We start from the raw sequence: 21,507 nt of genomic DNA on the forward strand, positions 1-21,507 counted from the left end.
TCCATAGAGTCTTACCATATCTTTGAGAGTCCCTTTTACGTTCTATAGTGACTCCTCAGTCATTTATATTCTGTGAATTATTGAAATGTGTTCCATATAAAACTTGCACTTGGCCCTTTGCACAGAGTTATAATTGTGGATGTACATTCAAGAATGCTATAAATAGCCATTGCCCTCTAATTGAATACAGCCTTGATATAGTGAGCTAAGAGATGAGACAAACTATACCGGGGTCTTTAAGCTTCTGATTTAAAAACTAAATGAATGCAATTTCCTTTAAGAAGAGAAGTGGTCAGACAAAAAATTCTCATTAAACAATGCTTACAAACTGAAACAGAAAAGAGCACTGTTGCACAGACCAAACAAACAGAGCTTTACAATAATGGCAGGAATCCAGCAAACATGGGAGTGTGTTACTGGGCCAATTAGATCAGCCAATACTGTAAAAATATGAAGGTCAAGCCAATTATAGTGGCTGGCAGACCTAGGAGAATTAATTAGATCCTAAAAATGATTTTCTGAAGAAGAAATAAAAAGGGAGAGAGAGAGAGAGAGGAGAACATTAAACCCAACAGACAAACTCAAATAAAGTGTTAAGGGGTAGGGAAAAAAAACAAACAAATTAACACAGGCACACAAATTAAAGACAACACAGGAAGCATTTTTAGCAGTAGCCCTTGTCATGCACATTCAACTTACGACAGAGAGATTCACAACTTACTGCTGTGATTGGTCAGTCTCATGCTTCCTGAGGATGTCAAGCACATGAAGTAAATCTTACACTAGACGAAAACCTGGTTGTGTCAAAACTGAGTGCGCTTGCTGGATGAGCATTACAGTAGAGTGCCTTACGCCAAGCAGAGTTCAGACCTTTAAAAGAGAAAAGTGCAAGACTCCATGAAGTCCATTATAAGAAGGACTTTGCTATTTGTAATTGATATTGCATGGAAATAGGGTGACCAGATGTCCCAATTTTATAGGGACAGTCCTGATATTCAGGGCTTTGTGTTACAAAGGCACCTATTATCCGCCCCCCCCCCCAATCCCAATTTTTCACACTTGCTAACTGGTCACTCTACATGGAAAGCACTCAAGATACTGCAGTGACAGGTGGCAGAATAAAGTCCTAAAATAGATAGGCTCTTATTTGCAATGAAGTAGACTTTTAGTTCTGAGTTATTTTCAAAGTTCAGTATTAGGTCGATGAATTCTTTTTCAATAGAACAGTAATGGGTTTTAATGTCACAGGTAATAATTAAAACTCTCTCATCTACTTTTGAAGGAGGAAAAAAATGCTGGGTAACATTTTCAAATTAGCTTAAGTGACTTAGGATCCTATGTCCCATTTTCATGATCTATTCAGAGGAAAACATGATCTATTCAGAGGAAAACATATTTATTATTTATTATTTTATTTATTTATTATTTACTGTAACTATCGACAAACTAGGTGTTCTGCGCAGTCATACGCTTGTAAGTTAGTCAAGCCCAAAATGGAACTCATAATGTTAATCAAAGAACTGAGTGATGCTATGATTTTAAAGGTAGAGTAATTTTAGATTCCTGATGTATCAAAAAATGGTTTTAAGGATTCCTAAATTAAAAGTATTTATTTGTTCGGTAGCATTATCTCTTCGCTTTTCCATTAATGAAACCTCTTGAAAATAATAAAAACAACCACCAACAACAACCATCATGTGAAAGGGCAGTAGCCAGCTAGAAGAGCAGAAGAGTTCACTAGCAGAATATGCATCTCAGATACTGTCCCTAGCCTAGCTAATGCATGAGGTCCTTTCACAGGAAAGCAATGGTGAACACAGATGCCAGAGGACAGCACTCCCTTTAGACAATACATTTGCAGACATTATAATGTATTTGCTGAGAGTAAGATAGACCCACTTCCCTTTAACCTGACCTCCCATCTTAAGAGTTGCCAGGCCTCCATCCTCAACTGCTAAGGTGCAGACCTGGTGGTGTCAGTTTTTGAGTTCTTTAGTGTGTTAGGTGAAGGGGGAAAAAAATGCTAATTTCTTGTAGCAAAATGGCCAATTTTAATGGACTCTCTCAATTAGCAAGAGGAAAAAACTTTCTGCTTGTACATTTCCAATTCTTCAGGCCACACTCTCCCACATACTGGTTCTCCTTTTCTTCAAGTACCAGTCCTAAAACCAAAGACATGAACTCTCTAAATGTAATCCTCATTTTATCACTGGACACTACAGTGAGCCCTGGCATAAATCCAGCCCTGATTGGTGATTAGCAGATTATTGCTCTATCTTCCTGACTTTCCCAAAAGAGAAGCTATATACACTGTAGAAACTTTCCACACATAGAATTTCAAAAATATGAGAATATTCCCTGCAGTGATTCTTAAGGTTAGATGTGAACATGTGAAATTTTAATTCTAACCATACCACTTTGATCTAAACACATTTCTTACAATACATATCACTGTTTTACAAAGAGACTTGTCATTACACATACAAATGATTTATGTTCAAAGTGTTCTCAAATTTCAAGGAATTTAAGAATTGATTATAATTCTAAAGTGTCCAAAAGAATTTTGTACCCAGTTTCATCTTTATTCAGTTCCATATAATTATTGTTTTCTGAATGTGTGTAAACAGATTTTTGCTCCAATAGGCTTCCCTCTGCCATAAAAGAGGTTTAATCAAACTGTCAAGCTTCTCTTCTTTTTTTCTTTGATAAAATATTTATTCTCTGTGTGTACAAAACACATTCAGCTGAATTTAGAGCTATGGGACAACAACAACAAAGGGAAAACATTTTAGCTTTTGAGAACCTATACCACAGCTGCTTTTTGTGTGACATATAAATACGTATATTACACTGGCATATCCTTCCATAAAATTGAATCATGTTGTATTTTATGAAGGGCACTAAATCTAAACTAATTCTTTGCTTCTCCAAGAATCTAACATGTAGTCTTCCAAAACAACAACTGCATCACAAACTGTAGGCTCTCCAAATTGAAACATATCTGTGGTTCTTATTTCACTCTTGAAAGATGAGCTACAGAGATCCTAAACTTGTATTATTTGTACCTGCTGGGAAATCCACATAGCTATTCATCTGGGAAAATTGATGTAGCTGTCAATAATGCTGTTCCACTGTAGATTTATTCTAAAGAATGTACTGCCTATACAAATTTAGACAAAGATAATTTTTCATGTCAGTGTCCTTTTCAGTGTTGGGCAGATAAAAATGAGTCCACAATTATACTAAAATGTAGTCCTACTGTACTTTCAGGGACAGTACAGCACAGACTGTAATGCAGAAGTTAGAGCTACAAAAAAGAAAAAAATCATTCCCCACCATTCCCAAGCCATCACTGCTGAGCCTATAGTCCCATGTGTGATTGAAGCTACTTTTGGAGCCAAGATCTTGTGCATATTATACTCAATGTATAACCAAAATTCATGTCGCAAATTGATTTGGAATTTGGGCAGATAAAGCTTCGAGTCTATTTTCACGATTGTAAGACATGAGAGACAGTGGGACAAACGGTTTTCAATTACCCCTTTGTATATCCAGAGTAATTCCATTTAAACCATTGAAGTTACTCTGGATTTGCATCAAAAAAAAATTCATTTACCACATACTACTGCAACTTATCAGAGGGATATCACCTCCATGTGTGGGGTGAAAGCCTGGCTCCATTGAGGTTAATGATAGTTTTACTACTGACTTCAAAAGGGCCTCAGATTTCAACTTTGGGGTGTATGTACATACATGTATACAGACGTCAGTGAAAACTACTGCGTGCGCAGCGCTCTTGGAAATCAGGCTGCAGTGTTGGGTGCCTAAATATGGCTTTAGGAGTCTAATTTTAGACTCCTATTTTTTGAAAATCTTGCCATAATGCCTAATCAGCATTTTGCAGTTGTCGCTGAGGACAGTATTTCTCTCTTATACTTAGGAGCAGCTTCTGGGATTGCTGAAGCTCATGAAAAGCATGGACTTTCCAAGGCCTAGCTGCCATGAAAGTGCATTTGGGCTGAAGAGAGCTCTGAATAAATTAGCAGATTCATCAGCACTCACTATCAAAAATAGTAAATGAAGGAACTGTCAGTAGTGACCGGACATCTTTGCCATCTGTTGGCTGCTTGGTAACATAAGTGACATGAGATGGTTTAGTCCAGTTCCAAATGGATAGATGCCCACATCACAAAACCTACCACAGTTGGCACCAACTGGCACCATTGTTGGCTGGCAGTCTCTGCACAGAGTCAGAGAACTGACTCAAGCAAGGAGAAGAACTATTCCCTTTCCCCTAGAAGTAGTCCCTTCAGGCCAGGTTGTAACGGAAAGCGACAGTGAGTGAGCTTGCAATGCTGTTGCTTGTATTATACTTATGTGAATGAACAAAAGACTCCAGTCTTCAGGACTCACAATCTGGCACCTTTCACTAGTACAAACACAGGCAAAGAGAAAGAAGTGGAACTAATCATATCACCTTCTCATACAATTAACATTCTGTAAATGGCAGATCTGTACATGGTGACATTTATAGGAGTTGCCAGAACTACAAATCTTGTATTATCCAAAACTTTTTCCAAGAGAAATCAGTAATGGCAAATGAACCACTGAAGGGTTTTGTCCAAACTTGTACATTCCCCCTCCCCCCCACACACCATCTGACTGGAGTGCAAACAACTGGATTTTTGTCTCACTATCCATAACAAAAAGACAAAAAACAATTTGCTTCAAGTCAAACGAAACATTTTGTTTGACTCATTCAGTTTGAGTTTTTTAAATGTTTATTTTAATACTATTTAATAAAACCACATTTTGATTAGAAAAATCAACATGTGTTTCAAAAATGTCAAAATGAAGCATTTTGATTTTTTTTTTTAAAGAATTCCCCCCCACACACACACACCTGAAACAGTTCAGCAAATTCATCATGAATTTTCAAAATGGTTTCAGTTGCCCTGAATTTGCACTTTTCAGTGAAAAAAAGCTTTGGCTAAAAAATATTTACCCAGCTCTACTGGCATGTCCCTTATATACATAGGACTTTACCACCATAAGAGCAGGAGTAATAGCTTAATAAGGTCTCTACCAGCTCCACTTACAAACAGTAGTGTCTCACTCTGGGAGTAGCTCCACTGGAATCAGTTATGCTAACTGTAAAGTTAAGCACAACTCAAGAGACATAAGAGAGGCAAAATCTGGCCTTAAATGTTGAAATGGCTTAGCTGCCAAACTCTATTTTTCTTTTATTTCATATTTTGAAGTGCTGTTTCAAAAAAAAAAACAACAACAACAACAAAACCCCAATATCTTTTCAGCAAATGCAAACAAAAACTTACACATCTGATATTAATAAATGTTATCGGGGCAGATACTTGGTAGAAATTGTCATAGTGCCACTGAAGTCAACTAAATATGAATTAGAAACTTTTCAAGAAGTCCCATTGCAATTTGAAGTCAATGGAGCTATGCCACTTTGCACCAGCTGAGGATCACTGCCCCCGGTGAATCTAAGAGTGGTAAGGAAATATAAATGGACCCTTGATTTTGGAACTTGCTGCCCCTTCTTGGTCTGCCAGAGCCCAAAATATGTTAACATTCTAAGCATGACACAGAACCCATCTTTTTTTTTTTTTCCTCTTTGTTCAAAGCTGCTCAAGATGGTATGGGTCGAAATGGATACATTTATGGGCAATCCTTTCTCTATGTTTAAATTGTAATTTTTAATATGTGGGATAGATGTCCAGAGCACTGGATGGGAATCTATAGATATATTTTTAAAACTGGAGGGAAAAATAAATGAAATGTTAATATATATGAAATCAACACCCATCACACAAGTGCTGTACACTGAGATCAGGCTTCTTGGAATTCTCATTTAGTTACAAATTTATTTTTGTTACAGTTACCAGGTCTAGTCAACTTGCAGTATTAAAAAGGGCTCCATTACATCACCTACTAATTTTGTTTGTTTCAATTGTCCCTCCACATATAAGATAAATAAGCTTCGCATTGTTCTGAAATGTGAGGTGCAACAATGGGAAATTCCAGCTCCTCTGCTGAGTAACTCAGCCATGGGAGCTCAGAAGGTTGTAGATGAGAGTCCATCTCATGCATCCTTCCATTCTATCTGCTAGCTCTGTTCTGCATAGGTGCTGGAATGACGGGTGCTACCGCACCCCCTGGCTTGAATTGGTTTCCATCATATACAGGGTTTACAATTTAATTCAATGGTTCTCAGCACCCCCACTATACAAATCATTCCAGCGGCCCTGCTGTTCTGCTGAGCTGGCAGGATACTGAAATTGGCAAGGATCCTACACTCTGGTCACTTTAGAGAGCAACATGCTCTTCTTAGTTTCTATGTTAACGAGAAAAGGAGTTGGCAGGGGTGTCAACTACACACACGCAAGGGCCTGTGATCACAATAAACCCAGTGTATTGGGTTTGCCCTTTGCCCAGTTCAGAGGTTGAGATTTAGTAATAATAATACTCAGTATTCGACTGTGTGCTGAACTTCATATCCTGAAAGTTCTGTGCAGACATTAACTAATGCTAACATCACAGCAGCAGTATCAAACTGGCCAATACTTTTGGAGTTACTTTTCATTAGGTGGGTAAAATTTCCACCCTCTAGCACTAGCCCTTTTGTTTCAGGCTCAGCCAGTGGTGCAAATAGGATTCATTTCTTACCGGCACACGGCACCAGCTAACGGAGGGGGGCTGGCACGTGACCTCCCCATGTGACCACCCCCCTGTGTGACTCCTCACATGATCCCACCCCACCTGCAGCCTGGGGCCCCCCACGATCCATCCCACATTACTGCGGGGGGGGGGGGAGGGAGAGGAGAAGGGGGCTCCCAGTGGGTGGACACGGCACAGCTGCTGTGTGGCCTGCTAAGAGAAGAGGAGAGTTTGCTCTCTGGAACAACAGCCAGTTCACAGTCATACACGCTTGGGAATTGCCAGCAGGAGTTTCAAACCAGCTCCCTCTGACAGCAGAGACTTTTTTTTTTCCCCAGACACACTGGCAACCAAGCCCCATGCCGGCAGCTCCTCTGGTGCAGCTGCACTGCCCCTAGCCCCGCCCCCAGCCCTTCCATGCAGCTGCGTCGCCCGAGTCCTGGCCGGGCTCTGTGCAGCCTCCCCACCAGAGGACAGGGCTGGGGTGTGCCGGAGGAGCTGCCGGTGTGGGGCTGCTCGGCTCCACATTCTGCTCCTCCTAAGTCTTTCTGGTAGGCCGTACTGGCTATAAATAGCTTACTGGTACGGTGTACCATACCGCCCTACTTGCACCACTGGGCTCAGCTTCCCCTAACCAGGCTGGTTCCCCCCCTTCTTCCTAGGGGCCCCTACACTGGGGTTCCCCGGCTCTGGCGCAACCTCACCATAAAGTATTCTTCGTCTTTTGTTCTTCTCAATGGCTCCCTGAAACGGCTCTCCTCTGCTGCTCCTGTTTCTCCCTAGGTCTCTCCTTTCTTCCTGAGGCAGTTCTCATCTTACCTCACCTGCCCCTTATCCTGATTGATTCCTCCAGTCTCCTTCCTGCCCTCTCTTAAGTCTAACTGGGGGGAGGGGCACCCTGTGACAATTTCCTTTGTTTAAAAATCTCTCCGTCTTTGGCTTCTGAATGAAAGTGCTATACTAAAAAATTTTAAAGCACTGAATTTTGGGAGGGAAAGAGTTCTAGCAAAGTTTAACTATTGCTCACAAAATAAAACTTCACAGCAAACTGGGTTTAAGGTTAATTGTGGCTATAAAATTGCCAGGAACAGGGAACAACTAGCCTAAGTTCATTCACCTTCTGGAGGGCTGGGGAAAGAGTGGTTAGAACAATTGGGTCTTCTAAGATAGGAGTATCAGCAAATCAAAAAAGTCCTTATGACAGACATGTATGGGCCTGTTTGCCTTTTCAAGTAAGACATCCCAGGGCATTTCATCATTAACCCATACGTTTGCAAGCATAGCATATTAAAAAATAATGCAGGTATGGACAGTCTACTCTACCATACATACCAGCAGGCTGAACAGAATTCGAATGCAAAAAAGGAAACCACCAAAGAAATGTAGAAATGTCTTTATAATGAATCTCTTTCTGGCCGTCACATTTTCTATTCTCTCTCTTCCTTTAAGTTTCTTCACTGTTTCCCTTTCCTTCTATCTGTTTGTCTTTTCCCCTTGGGTTGTTAGTTTTCCCTGTGATTGCCTCTGTCATTTCTTCAATCATCTAAATCTCTCTGTCTTCTCTACATTTTCCCCTTCTGTCCCTTTCCATTCTCCCCTTTGAGTCTGCATTCTCCCCTCTGCCTCTCTTAAATTTACTCTCCATCTCCCAGCTACGGAGTTCCCAAAAGGGAGAGGGAGCTGATGTTTTGTTGCCCCAGAGATCGTCTATCTTTTCCTCTTCTATCCTCCTCCCCACATGGAGCTGACAGCAATGGGTCTCCTTATTCTCCTCTCCCCTTGGAAGGGAGGCAGAGCTGGTGAGATGAATTGGGGACATACTATTACTCCCATCAGGTACTGCTGCTTCTCCTACCACTGGTAGGAAGGCTGGAAACTCCCCAGCCACCAAATCCTCCTGCTGCTCCCACCATGGACTCCCCTGGCTCATGAATCCTCACTTAATTACAGCAGTGAGGAGCAAATTCTTCTGTTCATAGGGGCCAAAAAAAGAGGGATTTGAACTTCTGCTTCCTACACAGATCTGAAGAGTTGGTGCTGTAAGGAATCATGCACATAACCTCACAGTCACTGCTTTCCACTTTCACTTTCTCCGTGGGTGCTGAGAACACCTGCAACTACTAAGATCAGGGTTCTAGGTGGTTAATTCTCAAAGGAGAAGAAATCCTTTTATATATACCTTCTGCCTCCTACGCTGCAGAATAAGGTATATCACAAAACTAGATACATAGAGAAGCCAAACAGCCATCAAGTAGCTTTACTTATTTAATCCATTGCTAGTAAGGAGCAATATCACAAGTGACTTCTGGCCAACCTCCTTCTCTCATTCCATTCCAACCTCCTTCTCTCTCGCCTTTTGCTACTTGAAAATATAAGAAGGCCAACAACACAACACAAATCAAATCAATTGTATGTCTGCAGATAATATTGGACTACATGTTATGAAACACACCACCACATGCATACCGAAGAGAAGAAGTTAGAGCAAGCAACATTCTGTAATGTAAATTTGTTTTGATTAACGCAATAGTCACATGATAGGAAAGAGCCTTTAGGGTAGCCACAGTGTTTGCTTATGGACTTACTCTTGAGTCAAGCCATTAAAGGGGAAAATCTATGGCAATTATCACTGGATGACAGGCTGTTATCTAGTGCTACATTTACAGAGGTTTTATTTTGGTATGGCAGGTAATAGAATCCTTTTATCTCATCTTTAATTACCATCAGGTGTAACTGAACATTTGTTTAACATATACAGAGAAAAACTTACCCAGAATGGCCCAGTGGTCACTATCAGAAAGCCAGCATTTTCCAACAGTTACTGCACAGTGGTTTATAGGAAATATTGTATATCTCACAGAGCACTGTGTGGTACCCCTTAGTGAGTGTTGGATTTTTAATAGTGACCCTTATAAGCACACCCTTTATCACCAGATAGCCAGACTAGAGAACACTGGGGAACAGTAACACTCCAAAATGTTTCATCTACCCCTTTTCGCTCCTCATCTTGGCCTCCCATCCCTCTCCCATTTTCTGCCTCCCATTCCTCTTCCTTCCTGTACCAGATTTCTTCATCTGTCCACCAGGTTACACCAGTCCCCCTCCTTCTGGATGAACTCCCATTCAGTTTTACCCTGCTAGTCAGACCCTATCTCACTGCTGCCCTTTTCTCTGCAGTCCCTCCTGAGACTCCTTCAGCCTCTCTCTAACACTTTAGGCTCCCGTATCCTGGGGACACTTGTAAGCTGGCAGCGTGTCTGTTGGGTTCTTGGACTGCTGTTGCATGAATACCCAGGATACTCTATGTTTTCCCAAGTCAAAGCCACAAAATGAACTTTGGAATGTATCAGAGTGGTAGCCATGTTAGTCTGTATCAGTAAAAATAACTAGGACTCCTTGTTATTTTTGGAATGTATGTTACTGGGGATCCAGATTGTGACTAAAAGCAGCAGCAGGTTTATGCCCAGCATGCTGCTGGACCTGTTACTCCCTTCAAAGATCTTCAGAGTTAGAGTAGTTGGGGATAGATGGTGTGTTTAGAAGAGCATGAGGAGAGTTTGTAGAACATAATGTCTGGGGGAACCCATTAGGAAATCCCACGAGAGAGACAAATTATCAGGGACTGGGGAACCCTCTGAAGGCCATCTACAGGGAGGGGTGTGAAGGAGCCATTTGGGGCCAAGGAGGAGTTCCCATTGGAGAGCAGAGAAATAGAAATAAAAGGTTATAAGTGAGAGAAAATTTCAGGGAATGGGTTTCAAATCACATTGATTTGTATTTTAGCCAAGCTATTTTGCCCATTCCCAGCATATGCATACAAGCACATATCACACATTGTATGCTATCATGTGGCTACATTCTGATGTAGCTAAAATTAATTATATATACTGTGGCAAGACGGCCGATGTTCATATGGTGGGTACTGCGCTTTTCTTGGGGAGGGGCTAAGATGCCACCCCTTGCCCCTGCTCTTGGGTGCCAAGGGCCCCGCTACTATCCCAGAAAGGTAGTAGAGGAGGGAAGCGGGGGAGGGGTCTAGGTTTGCTCCTCACTCTGAGTCCCAGCCCCTCTCAATCCCTGCAGGTTTCTTACCCTCATCCCCCTTAGGTAGGGTTACCCTCAGTCCTTAGATGCTGGGGGACAGGGTCTCTTTTACTTTAGTTCTCAGGTCTTCCAAATCTCTCAACACACCTCCAAGCTCCAGTCCTCTCTCCTTCCTCCTCTTCCCCTAACTGCGTGAAGCAGGGACTTTTAGTAGGTTCCTGACAGGGTTTAATTGATCACAAGTGCTCCAATTAACCTATAGCAACTCTCCCTAGTCTACAGGGAACCACGCCTTAATTAGCCTAGGGCTTATATATTTCCCCTCAACCACTGTTCCCTGGCCCTTCTGTATCACATAACCCACCGGCTAAATATATATTGCCTTTCCCAGCCTAATGTTATAGTAAGGTGAAAACAAGTTGATTATGCATGGTCAGAGATAGCCAGATGTAATGGGAACACTGGCAGTGTGGTATAGTACATTGGGCACAAACTAACCCTCAGAAAACCTGGGTTCTGTTCCTGGCTTTACCACTGATGTGCTATGTGGCCTCAAGCAAATCATTGCACCCTCTGGGTTTCTACTTCCTCTCCAACCCTTTGTCTATTTACACTGTAAACTCCCTGGGGCAGGGACTGTCTCTTACTATGTCTGTAGAGCACCTAGCATAAAGGGCCTTGATCTCACTTGGGCCCTCTAAATATACTGTAATAAAATTATTAAATAATCATAATAAACATTTGTAAATATAAAAACACAATGCACCAAATTTGCCTGACCTTTGTTTCAGTTTAGCACACCAAGATTCAGCTAGACCTAGAACGCACAAATGGAATCGGCAGCATACTGATTGAAAAATGGCTTTTACGTTGGCTCTGAAGCTCAGGATAATAAAAATGACAGAAGACAGAAACCTAGATTGTTAAAAATAGGCTACGCATGGATAGTTTGAAGTCCGGAGGTACTCACCAGCAACATAACAAAGCCTAAAAAACCTAAAGATTACTATTGCTCTCTGAATCTGTGCTTCATGTAGTTTATTTTTAAAATGTTTGTACTTCGTGACCATAACTGATTCCAAAGGTCACAGGTATGCTCAGAAACATAGCCATCAAAGTGCTCTTGAATTGTCCAGTGAATTCCTGGTGGAGTGTTTGATATTTGCTGCTGTTGCTCATTCAATATACCTAGTTTTATTTTACTGAAAATGTGGCTGTTCTTGAGGATTCTTTCCGTGATAGATGCCAGGAATTATCTCAGAGAAGAGAATGGTCTTGTGATTCAAACAGTGGTCTGGGTCTCAGAAAATCAGCATTCTGTTCCTAGCTCCACTCCAGGTGACCTTGGGCAAATCACTTGATCTCCCTCTGACCTTTTCCTCGTCTCTGAACCAGGCAATAATATTTTCCTACTTCACTGAGGAGCGGTGAAAAAATATTAATTCATATTTATGAGGCACTGCAGTGATTGTGATGAGCACCATAGAAAAGCAGACATACACAGAAATCATGCTGTGTTCTGGTTTTCAAGTACAGATGTTTTCTTTTTCTTAAAGCAAGGACTTTTTTTTGGGAGTAGTATTTTTCCATCTGTGACACTTCTTGCTTTTACCTCTGGACAATATGTACATTGTAATTGCAGCGATTATCTTTATGAACTAAATGCTATATAAAACCTTCAATGCCCTCTATGGCAAACTGAAAAACAGAACCAAATGTTTTCTTTTAAGATTTATTTTTTCAAACCTTTTAAAAGGTACCAGACTTGGAGACCACAAGAATGAAGGGTGTCACTTTCTTACACAAAATCAGAGAAAGGACAGGAAGCCACAATGAAAGAGAAGTCCCAACTCCACATTCCTTCAGTCCCAGGAAGGATATAGCTAAGATACTGGACTTAGACTTAGGAAATCTGGGTTTAATTCCATGCCTTGCTACATATTTCTTGTGTGATACTGGGCAAATTGCTGAGAACCATATTTTTCTGAGAGCTCAGGGCCCATTTAGACATGTTAATATGGGCCAGATTTTTCAAAAGTCCACCCAGCAGCTCCCATTGAGACAATCTCTCTGTGCCTCATTTCCCCGCCTGTAATACGGAGATACTTCCTGTCTCCCACCGTTTGTGAGTCCTCTCTATTTAGACTGTAGGTTCTTTGGGACAGGAACTCTCTCTTACCATTGCCTACAATGCATAAGACAAGGAAACTCCTTTCACAGCTGGGGCCTCTAGATACTGCCATGGTAATGATAGTGTAACTCTTCTGCCAGGTGGTTAAAATCAGCAAAAACTACTGGGTGAAATATATTTAGGGCCCACCTTGCCAAATAACTAAACTGGCTCCAGTCCCCACCCTCTTTGGGTGCCCTTAACAGGCAGGACTCCCCCACATTTGCAAGCACTCAGAGACTGTACTCAAACAAGGAAATCTTTGGTAAGGGAACATGGTCATAAACTTGGGAAAACCCAGCAACAGAATATATGCAAATAAAGAGTAACATACTCCCACCTTCCAGTAACTTTGGCAGTAGTCCCTCTAACTCCCTTCCCACCCAACGATGAGAATGTCCCATAGGTAAAATCCCCTGGACCAAATCACGTCAGCCATCCACAAAACTCCACTAATGGTTGAACTCAGTCCAAGTGTCTGTCTCCAGTCCCAAGTGAACTGCTTCCCTGGTCCCTTCTGGAGGCACCCCTACCTAACCTAGCTTACCGATTCAGCTTTATTAAAGTGGTGGGCAGGCAAGGCCTCACTAGAGTCTACTCAAGCTCTGCTGCTATGGCTCTCACAGTGAAGTCCTCAATCTGCATCGTCTCTGGCTGGCCAGCCCTCTGCGCTATTTCTCTCAGTGAAATCCTCAATTTGTGCTGTCTCTTGCAGCAGAGACCCCACAGGAGCACTTAGGACCTCTGAGCAGAATGCTGGCTGCTTGGAAATGATCTCTTTGCTAGACTTAAGAGATCTTTCCCCTCCTAGGGAGTCCACTACTCTCTAAAATCCAAGTTAATATATAGTTATGTTGACTCCCCAAGATTCACGAAAGGAATTGTGGGTTCATAGCCTGTGCAAATGAATCTCTCTTTGGCCATTCTTTTTGCTTTTCACCAATAGAGCAAAGAATTCTTTCCCCTATGGAGCTTCTGCCAGTAGTGCTTACAATCATGACCAACATCATCTCTGCTAAAGTTTGCTAACAAGATTAATATGATGTAAGATACAACAATGTTATTGTTAGACACACCAGCAAGATTAAAATGATAGAAAGACAGGGATAACAATGGGTGCTGGAGTTTGACGGAATCACTTGTATTGTGGAATAAATATTATGGGAATTGCTGCCGATTTAATCTTTGTGGAGGTAAGCTCTTGATACGATTAACAATGTTTCAGGGTTTGCACTAGTTAATTCTCCAAATGGTACTGCGAAATATAATCTAAATATTTATATTGTGCTCATCACCATAGTGTCTTAAAATTATCACCACCACAGAGGTAGTTACTACTGTTGCTATAATATTTACTGAGTACATTCCACTTTGAAAATACCAGAATCTTTTTACTATCAACTTTACAACATCAGAATGACAGGCATAAGTTAAGTTTCTTCTATTGATGATTGAACAATTCTTTTCCTAAATATATGAGAGTTGGATAACGTCTGAGAATATAGAAATTAGTCAAGCAATGTTATTTCAGAATTCTAGTCAGTAAATGAAAGACTCTAAAATACGTTGAGAGTGTATTATATACAGCACTGGTTGGTTCTCAACCAGGAGTCCGGGGCCTCCTGGGGGCCTGCGAGCAGGTTTCAGGGGGTCCACCAAGCAGGGCTGGCTTTAGACTTGTTGGGGTCAAAGGTAGAAATCCAAAGCCCCACCATCTGGGACTGAAGCCCAGTAACCCAAGCCCTGCCACCCGGGGTTGCAGCCAAATCATGAGCAACTTAGCTTTGCAGGGTCCCCGGTGGCATGGGACCCTGGGCAACTGCCCTGCTGGTTACCCCCCAATGCTGGCCCTGGCTCTTATATGCAGAAAAACGGGAGTGGTAGGCCCTGGAGTTTTTATAGCATGTTGGGGGGCCTCAAAGAAAAAAGGTTGAGAACCCCCTTTTTACGGCATCTTAAAAACAATTTGATAAAAGGTCATCTAAAGAAAAAGATGCTAGATCTTTGGCATATGTTTGACCAGTGTAAGGAACAGCAGGAAGGTATGTCAGACTGTGCAGACAAACAGAAGATTATCTAGACAAGCTTCTATTCAATGGAATTCAGTAACCACTGTGCTTATCCTTTCCTGCTAAGTTGATTGAGAAACCACTACTAGAGAAGCATTTTTAAGCCATATACTGCCACTTGCAGGTCACAGTAAATCTGCATTTGTTACACTAGGATACATGAAAACAAATATGTTTGTGCAGATGCTGGGCATGGCTTCAATGAGAGACAGATACATAACATATTGGAAACATCAGATCTGCAGACTATTACCCTAGCGGGAAAAGGTGTTAAATATGACCCCAATCTGAATACAACTTGCTTTACTGTCAGTGAGCAAATATTTACTGGATGAGATTGTTACTCACAAAAGAATCTTATTTAGGGAAACAATTTTAATGTCCAGGATTTTACTGAAGATGCCATTAGAACACCCCTCCTTGACAATACAGTACTATGAGCATGCTCATTATAATAGGCCCTTCCTTTAAAATTTGAATTATTCATTGCAAGTTCACCATAAGCATGTGAAGAACTAGGAAATTTAATTGATTATATAGCTTAGGCTCAGCTGCAACTGTGCCAAACTCAGACTTGGTGCAACTGAGCTGCGGGGAGGCATAACTGGATTTAAATCATCTTCTTATATCCTTGACCCTCAAACTGGCTTGGGGCCTAACTGGATCCTGGTGCAAATCAGAGCAGCCACAGGGCTGCTCTAAATTGTACTGGCTGGAATAGTTCATTAGTAGGCTGTTCTGCTGGCCCAGGATCATCTCTATCCATTCCCTACCTTTTTTGAGGGTGAGTAAAAACACAGGTCTACCTATGCCAGCTTTTCATTACTGGTGGATTCACCAAAATCATGGCAGCTGTTAGGGCAGCTTTAGGTTTCCTTTGTGCCAGTGTATCTTTGGCTGAGGACCAGGCTCCTTGCCCACAAGGAAAGGAGACATTCCAATTCATTATAATAATCCGAATAGAATATTATGGATGGATAGCAATTGAGGACCATAAGACAGACAGTGAGAAAGAGGAGAGCAAATAGAAAATAAAAGATGAAGGCAGAAACATGCTGCTTCAACAACATTTGTGATTTAGAATATTTGACCTACCTGATTAATCCTATATTTTTACATAGGGAAACAGAGGCCTGGAGAGGTTGTGATCTGCCCTAAAAGCCTTGAATGAGAGTTGGTGTGGCCTAGTGGATTAGACATGAGAGCGCATCAGAAGACCTGCTTTCTAACCATGAACTGACTATTTGTTGTATTGCATGGGCAGGTCATTTGTGGCTTGATTCTTGAATATGCAGAGTTCGCTTGGGAGGTGCTGAGCTCTTTCAATCTAGCTGACTGCAATGGATGTTGAGAGTACTTTTAATGCTCTGCACCTTTTACCAAGACTTATTTTTCCCATCTGGGAAAAATAGGTATAATACTGCCTACCCTCTGTACCTCACAAAGGCATAATTATTTTTGAAAAGTACTTTGAGACCTTCGACAGACATGAATAAAGTAGATTTCCAAGCTAAAAGACAAAAGGAAAAAATTCTTCTCTCTCACATCAGCAAATATCCTCAGTACCTGCACAGCAAAAGAGGAACTACTCTGGGTTTGCACCCAGAATGCAGAATTTGGCCCAGTAACTTCATTGGATGGAACTAAACCCGGATAATTTGGAAGATGAACAATTATGGTCTACTTCTAAACATTATGGGAGCTATAGCTGCTGCTTAGGTCCTAAGTTTAGTCATCCAGCTTCAAACATATTGGGTTTAATGTTTGTACTTTTTGAAAATGTAAAGCATTGATATAAAAATTATTAGCTGCTCTCTGGTGTCTGGAGGGCAACATTTCAACTCCCTCCTTGTATCCCAGCTCCTCTTCAGGACTACACCATGCAAAGTAGCAGGACTTAATAAAGGGGCCATGACTTAGTGGGAGGGACTAGGTCAGTGCAGGGGCAGCATTTAGTTTGGTATGTGACTGACTGCACGGCAGCATGCCCAACATAAACAACTGTGAAGCTTCCAAGCCTTCCCCAAGGTGGGCTGCTGCAGTGCAATGCCACTCAGTCAGCATACCTGGAGCCAGTTAGTGCAGCTTCAGACGTGGGCAGAGCTGACCAGGGAAAGGTAGAGTCAGGGTGATGTGCTGATTCAGTGTGTCCCACTTGGCATCCTCCCCAGGCAGTGCTCCTTTAAAGCCTTTGGCAGAATTCCCAGGGAGGCAATCTCCACCTGAGACATTTTGCAAATGCACCCGACCTGGGAGGCAGGGGCAAACCAAACCTGGAGCACCTTTCTTAAAATCTTACCTCTCAGAACATGGCTGCATCAGTGAACTTGCATATGTTAAGAGAATTTAAAGAAACTGATCTCTTTCATTGAGAGGGAACATAGTTTGAGAACAGGTCATAAGAGGGTAAGAGGTGGCCATCGTCCGAGAGCAGGGAAGCACATATGGTGATACCTTGAATTAATGATCCATTAATGAATGCTGAACTGCAGTGGAAGTGCCATATTACTGGATGATTTTATCACAATAAACTCATGTTAATTTTTTGAGGAGCACAGACTATTCTTAAAACTCACCCTCTTTCTCTTTTTGAGTACCATAGTCACTCTAGCCAGCTCCAGCTCGCCTTGAGATCCCAGAACGCACCTGACTGGCTGAGTACCTGAAAGCTGTAGCTGAGTTGTAGACAAAGCATATTTAAAACATAAGACATGAGTTTATAACTTTGTTGTAACCTCATAACTTTCTCCTGTGTGGGTGGGTGAGCAATTTCAGTTTTATAGAGCCTAGAATCATCAACACTGGCCAGTCAAACCAAACGGCCCTTAATTTTTTTTCACCCAGCCCGGCCATAGCCTCCCTTATTTTTGTGTATTTGCAGCTAAACTTAATACAAAGCCATTGGGGCTGTCAAGCGATTAAAAAAAAATTAACTGCAGTTAATTGTGCAGTTAAAAAAATTAATTGTGATTAATTGTGCTGTTAAACAATAGAATACGATTTATTTAAATATTTTGGATGTTTTGAATATTTTCTAGAATGTCAAACTTTAGAGCCTACAAGTCCAATAGTCCTACTTCTTGTCCAGCCAATCGCTCACACAAACAGGTTTGTTTACTTTTGAAGAAGACAATGCTGCCTGCTTCTTGCTTACAATGTCACCTGAAAGCGAGAACAGGCATTTGCATGGCACTGTTGTAGCCGGTACCACAAGATATTTACGTGCCAAATGCGCTAAAGATTATGTCCCTTGATTCTTCAACCACCATTCCAGAGGACATGCATCCATGCGGATGACAGGTTCTGCTCGATAACCATCCAAAGCAGTGTGGTCCAACGCATGTTCATGTGGCATCTGATTCAGATGCCACCTGCAGAAGGTTGATTTTCTTTTTTTGGTGGTTAGCATTCCGTAGTTTCTGCATCAGAGTGTTGCTCTCTTAAGACTTCTGAAAGCATGCTCCACACCTCGTCCCTCTCAGATTTTGGAAGGCACTTCAGAATCTTAAACCTTGGGTCGAGTGCTGTAGCTATCTTTAGAAATTTCACATTGGTATCTGCTTTGCATTTTGTCAAATTTGCAGTGAAAGTGTTCTTAAAACTAACAACATGTGCTGGGTCATCATCCAAGACTACAAAAGCATGAAATATATGACAGAATGAGAGTAAAACAGAGCAGGAGACATACAATTCTCCCCCCAAGGAGTTCAGTCACAAATTTAATTAACACATTTTTTTTTTAAAACAAGTGTCATCAGCATGGAAGCATGTCCTCTGGAACGATGGCTGAAGCATGAAGATGCATATGAATCTTTAGCGTATCTGGCATGTAAATATCTTGCGACACCAGCTACAACAATGTCATGTGAATGCCTGCTCTCACTTTCAAATGACATTGTAAATAAGAAGCGGGCAGCATTACCTCCCATAAATGTAAACAAACTTTTTTCTCTTAGCGATTGGCTGAACAAGAAGTAGGACTGAGTGGACTAGTAGGCTCTAAAGTTTTACAATTTTTTTTTCGGAGTGCCATGATGTAACAAAAAAAAAATCTACATTTGTAAACTGCACTTTCATGATAAAGAGATTACACGACAGTACTTGTATGAGGTGAATTGAAAAATATTATTTCTTATCATTTTTACAGTGTAAATATTTGTAATAAAAATATGAAGTGAGTACTGTACACTTTGTATTCTGTGATGTAACTGAAATGGATATATTTGAAAATGTAGAAAAACATCCAAAAATATTTAATAAATTACAATTGGCGTTCTATTGTTTAATGATGCGATTAATATTGCGATTAATTTTTTTGAGTTAATCGCATGAGTTAACTGCGATTAATTGACAGCCCTAAAAGCCATTAATCCTAATAAATAAATAAATAGTATTCATGTTCCATTCCCATGTGAAAGGGAACTGATAAGCATATTGAATGGCAAGAACAAACCTCAGAGCCCTGGTTTTAAGTTGCAAGGCAAAAGGCCTCATAGTGTTGAATGAAAGGAGAGAAGGTTAGTACTCCCCTTAAGAAGGATGGAAGAGGTCCTTGTGACCTTTACAACACACATATGGTTAAGGCATTGCCACTTACTTTGCGGTATCTAACCACGGGTTGTGGTGGTTTGTTTTTTTTTGTTTTTTTTAAAAGAGAGAGAAAACACATCTCTATGATTTTCTAGTAAATAATTTTGCATAGTTAAGATGCTAGGAAGCATAAATAAAGGCAGTCACTGAATTAACCAGGGATAAAAAATCTGTTATGGAATTACACAGTAATGGTAACTAACTGCATTTGCTCCTTGATGTAGAACTTAATTGCTCTATTTTTATTAGTAGAAACTATATGCATTTCACCCATGGTTGGCATAATTAAGTTAATGATCAGTGAGTGTAATGAATTTATGGTTAAGCCCAATTTTCTGAACCTTTCATTCTTGCACTTTCTGTAATTAGGGGTCTTAACTACCTTAAATGAGTTGTAAAAATGTTTACTTTTCTTTAAAAGCCTTCCTGGCAAAGAAAAAAAGAAAATACAGTAGAAACTTGCTCATTTGTACTACTGACCAAGAGCTCCACAGAGAATTACTCATCTTGGTGAGTTATCAAATGAACAATTTTTAAAAAGTAAGGATAACACATCACCAAATGTACTTTGTTCATTTATGTTGAAAATCATAATTTAGTTTTAATTATCTATTAAACTACTTCACAGAGAATATATATTAGTTAAAATAGTGACGTCTTAGTTATCTGAAACCTTCTCTTTGTGTTCTGCTGTCAACTCTTATGCAGAAGTGTATACTCAATACACAACTACCTTTAGTTTAGTAGTTCACCTTGTCTCTCTAATATCCTGGGACCAAGAAGGCTACAACATAATTGCATAGTTCAAATGGCGTCGTTCTAAACTTATCAGATTCAGAATATTTAGTAAAAAAAAATTAAAAACTGAGCAGAATACTGCATATTTTAATTCAAAAAGCTTATGTAGTTGCAAACACTATTCCACAGCTCTGTTTCTATGACCAATGAACTGCAGAGGTCTGAGTGATTCGGCATACATTCTCAAATTTGTGTAACTAGCGACAATTTAATAGTGATTTACAATTCTTTTTGAGTGAGGGAATAACTTAACCATACAAGTGTGTGCAGAATGCAACAAACAGCAAAGCTAAGAGGAGCACAAACTATTCTTAAAACTCACCCTCTCTCTCTTTTTGGGTACCACAGTCACTCTAGCCAGCTCCAGCTCGCCTTGAGACCCCAGAATGCACCTGACTGGCTGGCTCTGACACCAAAGGGACCCGAAAGCCGTAGTTGAGTTGTAGACAAAGCATATTTAAAGCATGAACCATTAAATTATAACTTTGTTGTAACCTCATAACTTTCTCCTCTGTGGGTGGGTGAGCAATTTCAGTTTCATAGAGCCTAGAATCACCAACACTGGCCAGTCAAACCAAACCAGTCCTTAACTTTCTCTGTCACCCAGCCTAGCCATAGCCTTCCTTATTTTTGTGTATTTGTAGCTAAACTTAATACAAAGCCATTAATCCTCAATTCTACAGCTAAAGTCAATAAGAGAAGATCTTACTCAGGAAAACCAAGATTTGACCTTAAGAATAAAACAGGGACAGTATAGCGTTTTAAAAAAAATGGACCATGGCAATTCTGTTCAGGTCCTCCAGTTGGTACTATACATCAACAGCAACCAGTTCAAACAGAGCTAGTTCCTAAATTCAGAAGCTATCACCCTATAGCTTGAAAAAATGTTCTACACGCAGCTAAACTCTGGCTCAGTTGTATTTCATCTGTACTCAGGTCATAACATTAGTTTCCCGTTCTAACAAAGATTCCATTGTTAACATTCAAGGCATTTCATGGTCCACCACACAAGGCTCATCATATTTTATTTTCCTGTCATACAATTCGTTCTGCTGCTTTTGGTTCACAAGCTGCTGGTAAAATTCATTGTGAAATGATGGATGCTGGGAAATTGTGGCAGAGTAGCCACCTGTGAGCCAGGGGAACTGAAAAAGC

At 40.8% G+C, this 21,507-nt stretch overlaps 1 non-coding gene across 1 annotated transcript; it reads left to right on the top strand.

The window, feature by feature from the left end:
• The first annotated feature begins 19,459 nt into the window (after nucleotides 1–19,459).
• On the top strand, nucleotides 19,460–19,587 carry LOC140911022 (U6atac minor spliceosomal RNA). The gene has a single exon (XR_012158815.1). It is a non-coding gene; the product is annotated as a U6atac minor spliceosomal RNA (small nuclear RNA).
• The last annotated feature ends 1,920 nt before the right edge of the window (nucleotides 19,588–21,507 follow it).

The sequence above is a fragment of the Lepidochelys kempii genome, chromosome 4 (assembly GCF_965140285.1).
Source record: "Lepidochelys kempii isolate rLepKem1 chromosome 4, rLepKem1.hap1, whole genome shotgun sequence".
In the NCBI taxonomy this organism is placed as follows: Eukaryota; Metazoa; Chordata; order Testudines; family Cheloniidae; genus Lepidochelys; species Lepidochelys kempii.